Below are 6,000 nucleotides of genomic sequence, written 5' to 3' on the forward strand. Positions count from 1 at the left end.
CTTATAAATAAATGGAAATATAAAAGGAAGAGACAATTAACTTAAAAGCCATAACACTAATAGGTATTGAACATAAAATGAATAAATAATGAAATCTAATCATGAAGAAATTAAAAAATCATAACTTACAGACTTAGTTTAAGCAGATGCCTAAGCATAATATACTAAGAATGTTGAGGCATATGTAAATAAAATAATTCTTTGATAAATAAGATTACAGGGTTGGGTTGAGTCACCTATAATAGGCTTTAAATGTGCCTACACTTAGAGTCCATGTTATGATAACTATTGCTTATTATTATTATTATGGCACAATTTTGACAGTTATATTAAAGTTTTCAAGAAAATAAAAGTACTCTGGCCAGGTAAGTAGATAACTTAACTTGATAGCTTCCCTCTTATGCTCCAAATCCTATCTACCCCAGTCTCATCTTTAGCTCTGTAACAAACTACCTGCTGTGTTCTCTATTCTTCTCTGCCTCTGTCCTCTCCTCCAGTAGATAACACAAATCTTCCTCTCCAAAGTCCTTTCCCCTTATTCATTGCAATATCCCAGCAGCAATTTTCTGGGAACCTGCCAGCTTCCTCCCAGAGAAGAAGGTCAGCTAAGCAGGTAGGCTAGCTTCAGATCTTCACTCTCTCTCGTCGTCTCCTCCATACCAATCCCCCAATCTCAGCATCAGCCTTGTGCTGAATACCTCTTGTGTCCTCTCCTTACTTCTCTGCCTTCCTAAAGGACTAAGCAGATACTAGTGGAACACCCTGCTTTCCTCCCACCCGTGCATCTGCTCAGCCTCTCCCTTCCTAGCCCATCCCTATTCCTAAGTGTTAGACCCCAATAACTAGAAACACATTTCACTGGAAACTGCATTAGAAACATTCACAAAGCAATGGAATGGAATCCATAAATAAAACCATGCATTTATCATCAACTGATTTCCAACAGAGGTATCAAAAACACAAGACAGAGAAATTATAGATGTCTATAAATAGTTTGGGGAGATCTTTATATCTGCACACAGTAGAAAGAACTTAGATGCTTTATCATGCAATATATAGAGGATGGACTAAGACAATTGCAAGCCTGTTGTGATATTTTGTTTGTGTTCTGACAAATAAGCTTGCCTAGTGATCAGAGGGTGGAACTAGCCACTAGTTAGCCATAGAAGTCTGTAGGTTTGTGCAGACAGGAGAAAGGAAGTGATAAGGCTGGGCATGGACAGAAACACAGCCCCCTTTCATTCTGAGATTTTGTAGGGGTAAGAACTCTAATGGCTGGCTGCTCTGTTTCTCTGATCTTTCAGCTTTCACCCCCAACACCTGACTCCAGGTTTTTATTTAATAATTTGTAATTAGACCAATTAGGGTCACATTTCTTTAGCTCTGAAATTTGTGAAAGAAAACAGCTGGGGAAAGATTGAGAGAATTGGTCCAGGGCACAAAATAGATATGACCCAGCAATCATAGGCAACAGAAACATAAATAGACAAGTGGGACAAAGTCAAAATAAAATGCTTCTGAGGAGCAATGGAGACAACTGACAGAGAGAAAAAATGACTGAAAAATCAGAATAAAGTATTTGAATAGTATTCCTCTGATAAAGATTAATGCTCAAGTGTAAGGAACTCAGATGATTTGAAGCAACTAGTTGATGTAGTCTTTGAGAATAGTGTCCCTTCGAAAGAGAACTATATATTTCATGAATGCTGTCAAAGGATAGCAAAAGATTAAAATAATACATAATATGAAGAATCTATCATACTCTAGCTGGACCACTTAAAATGAGTCCATCACGGTGATATGTAAGATCAAGTGCTGATTCTACAGATGTGTTCAGTACTAAAAAGATTTGCATTATCATAGCAACTGGAGACGTATTAGTAGAACTCTGAAGGGATGAACTCTTTGAAGTGATCAACTAGATTGACTGAAATCCTTACCAGTATTGACTGCATCCTTACCAGTTATCTTCAGAGTGTATCTGATTAGTGTAATGGTATTGAGCACTATTATACTACTCTTGTGCCAGAAACTTACCATCCACTAATAGCAGTCACTCTGAGTGTCTGTACAGTCCCGAAGTACTTAAGTGTTTGTTTGGGCACCTGTCATCTTGACTTTTAGTTTTTCACAGTAGCCAATTCCTCTCACGCACTTTTTTCTGACTGAAGTGGAAAATTGATGAAATAGATCATTGTTATCATGCTTTGCAATTTCCCTGCTGGCCAGCCTTAAACTACCAACAGACTGCCTTGGAGCTACAAGGAAAGATATGACTAAAATGGTCATGTCCAGTAAAAACACGGAGGATGTGGTGGAAGTACATCTAGCCATTAACTTTGTTTAACCTATTTGTTGTACCACTGGTATTTTTCTTCCTTTTATCCTATCCTTACAGGACCATACTACACTGATGAAACTCAATATGACAGCTTGTATAGATCCCAACACAGAAGCTGTGTTAGTGTCATGAAAATTGTAACTTCATTTACCTTCTCTTTTTATTTGTTATGTTTCTTCTATTTGGGGGACCTTTATCTCATAAAATTAGAATAAAAATTAATTGTAGTGTTTGAAGAAACTATAGCAATCCTCAATCCCTTCACTCACTCATTTTAACTTGAGGGAAAATGAATTATAACCTGCATCTGTTGGTGTGCTGCTTGATTTCTGTTGCTGTGATAAACACCATGGCCAAAAACTGTGTGGAGAGGAAAGAATTTCTTTAGTTTAGTTGTGTGTCACAGTTCAACACAAAGAAGTCAGTGGAGGAACCTGTAGTCAGGAAATAAAGCAGAGGCCATGGAGGAATGTTGTTTACTGGCTTGCTTTCCTGGCTTGCTCGACTAATTTTGTTATAGTGGTCTGGACATTTCAATATCAATATACAATCAAGAAAATGCCTCAGATACTTGTCCATAAGCCTGTCTGATGGCAGCAGACCTCAACTGAGATTTTCCTCTTCTCGGTTGACTCTAGTTTATGTAATGATGATAAAATCTAACCAGAAGAATCAAAATACTGACATATAGAAGCATAGTCCACATGATGTAAAATATTCACTTTATGAATTGGCTTATCTCAATGTTTAATATCACCTGTTACTCTTGCACAGGATCTAGATTTAGTTCCCAGCACCAATGTAGTAACTTACAAATTATACACATAATATAAACATAAACAAATTATTTTCTAAAAATATGAAATTTTCTAATGTGTAAATTCTTCTGTTTTCTTTATTCTACTAATTTTGGAGGCATATCTTCAAGTTTGATCAGAATTTACTATCAAACTAATGAATGTGTGTGTGTGTGTGTGTGTGTGTGTGTGTGTGTGTGTGTATACACATACCTTGGACTTTTTATAATACAAATCGGCCTACTATGTTTTAATACATTTAATAATTTCTTGAAATATCATGCAACTATTTTAATTATATTCACTCTTAAATAATTCTTTTAGTTACTCCCTCTCTCTCCCCAAATTCTTTTTTTTAATTTAGTAACCAATAGCCTCCAATTTGTGCTGCTCATAAATTCTGGACACAAGGCCATCCGAAGAAGTATGGTCAACCTAAACACACTCATTTTTATATTCCTTGTTTTCTAAGAAATTCTGTGCTCATTGGTCTTTTGCATTCTTAGTATAAATGTGGGACATGAATTGCCTTGTTTGTAGTGCACCACGCCTATCTGCGCTCCATAAGCCACCATACAGTTCGTGAACCAGGCGAAAGACTGGAGACTGAAACACACAAAGACTCACAGACAAAGACACAGGTCATCCTTGATGCCAGAATGCTCCCTTTATTGTGTCCAGGGGCAGCTTATATAGGGATAGCCATGCCCCAGCCAAACCCACCAGAAATAACTCCCCTGCCATCAGGAACTCCTGAGGGTCTCGTGCTCAGAGCAGCTGCAAGCTGTCTCAGAGCAGAGGAAAACAAGTTGTTTACAAGAAGTTCAGGATCTGGGGGTTCACAGCTCCCAACACCTGTTCACTTCGAATATTTTAATATTGGTTGTGATAGATTACATTTGTGTTACACTTACAAAATATTTGGAGGAGGATGCTGTTGTAGGGACTGTGAGTACTTTATTAGAATATTAGGTGTGAATAGACAATATTATTCTATTAAAATGTTATATAGTAAAGTATTTCTCAGTAAAGTTCTAAACAATAATTAGTCTGTGTGTAAAATAAAAGTATGTAGCTGCTCAGCCATAAATAAAGAATCTCCTCTACGCAAGGCTCAGGGGACACTGCAGAAGAAGAAGTGAAAATATTGTAAGAGCCATAAGTGGTATATGACAATGAAACAGTATTTTCCAGACACATATACAAACCCACAGTGATTATGGCAGCATTCACAAGATTCATAAGAGCTCTAGACACAGATAAAATCTCTGTATTGAGGAGAGCATGAAAGTGGACATAGTTTCATCCCTAGATGAGGAGCTATTAGCAATTGATAGTTGCTGTGTGTGGAAGAATCTATTTTGATTAAGGATGTGATCCTTGGCAGGTCAGCCATGCTCTGGGGGTTTATTCTATACTCACGAGTGTTTGGGCAACACAAACTGGACTAAATAGACTTTTATACAAGGAGAGAATGTGAAGTTAGAAGTGGGCATGGCTCTGGAGAAGTTGTGACAGAGATGTGAATGTGATCAAAACACCTTGTATAATATTGATAAACATTTTTTAAAAGAGTCAAGACTGGTACTGTGAGTTTAATATTCCTTGCACTGCTAGAAAAAATAAGGGTCTAGATATTTAGATAAACTTTGGTAAGGAGAAAGGTGGAGTTGGCAATGATTTTACAACTTATTCTCAATATAAAACTATCCATGAAAACAATGGTTATTTTGATAGATATATTAAGGATAAATGAAATGTGAAAAACAACACACAAGTAGTGTGTTTAGATTAATTTTGAGATTATCAAGCATCTGTGATGTCAACACCACCATCATGACAACTGGCACTTCCAACACCTTACAAGACTTCATGAGAACATTTTACATGAAAAGAAGCATCTATGGTAATCAATAGTGATTTTATCATTGCTTTTTAACTTATTATATTTCACATCATAAACTAAGTGATGAATAGGTTTGAATAGGTATGTTCCCATAGACTCGTGTGTTTGAATTAGCCCATAGGGAGTGGCACAATTAGGATATGTAGCTTATTGGAGGAATTGTGTCACTGTGAAGGTGGGCTTTGGTCTTTGAGCTTTCATATACTCAAGCTATGCCCAGTGTGTGGCACAGTTCTCTTCATGTGAATTGAGATGTAGCTCCTTCTCAGACACCATGTCTGACTGCATATCACCCTGCTTCTCACCATGACAATAATGGGCTTAACCTCTAAAACTGCAAGCAAGCTTCAATTAAATGCTTTCCTTTATAAGAGTTGCTGTGGTCATGGTGTCTCTTCACAGTAATAGAACTCTAAGACAGTGACCAATAAATGTCACTTTTCCAGTAATATGTCACATTCAGAAAAAAAATGTAAAATCAGCTATGGAAGCTCATGTCCTTAATTCCATCACTTGGGAAGATGAGGCAAAAGAATTTCCATGATTTTAAAGCCAGAATGGGTTATTTAGTGAATTCTAGGTAAGTCTGGGGCACAGAGTGGTATTCTCTACTTTGAGCTTTCATCAGAATGGCCACAATCAATAGAACAAGTGAGAGCTTATGCTAGTGAGGATGTGGAGTAAGGGGAACACTTATCTATTACTGACTTGAGTGCAAAACTTGAATACAGGAGTGCAAACTTGTACAACCACTATGGAAATCAGTGTGGTGGTTCCTTGGAAAGATGAGACTCAATCTACCTCAAGATCCAGCTATACGACTCTTGAGCCTATACACAAAGGACACTTCATCCTCCCACAGAGACAGTTGCTCAACAATGTTCATTGCTGATCTATTCATAATATCCAAAAATTGGAAACAATCTAAGTATCCATTAGAGAATGGATAAAGAAAA

The sequence above is a fragment of the Arvicola amphibius genome, chromosome 2 (genome assembly GCF_903992535.2).
Source record: "Arvicola amphibius chromosome 2, mArvAmp1.2, whole genome shotgun sequence".
Classification (NCBI taxonomy): Eukaryota; Metazoa; Chordata; class Mammalia; order Rodentia; family Cricetidae; genus Arvicola; species Arvicola amphibius.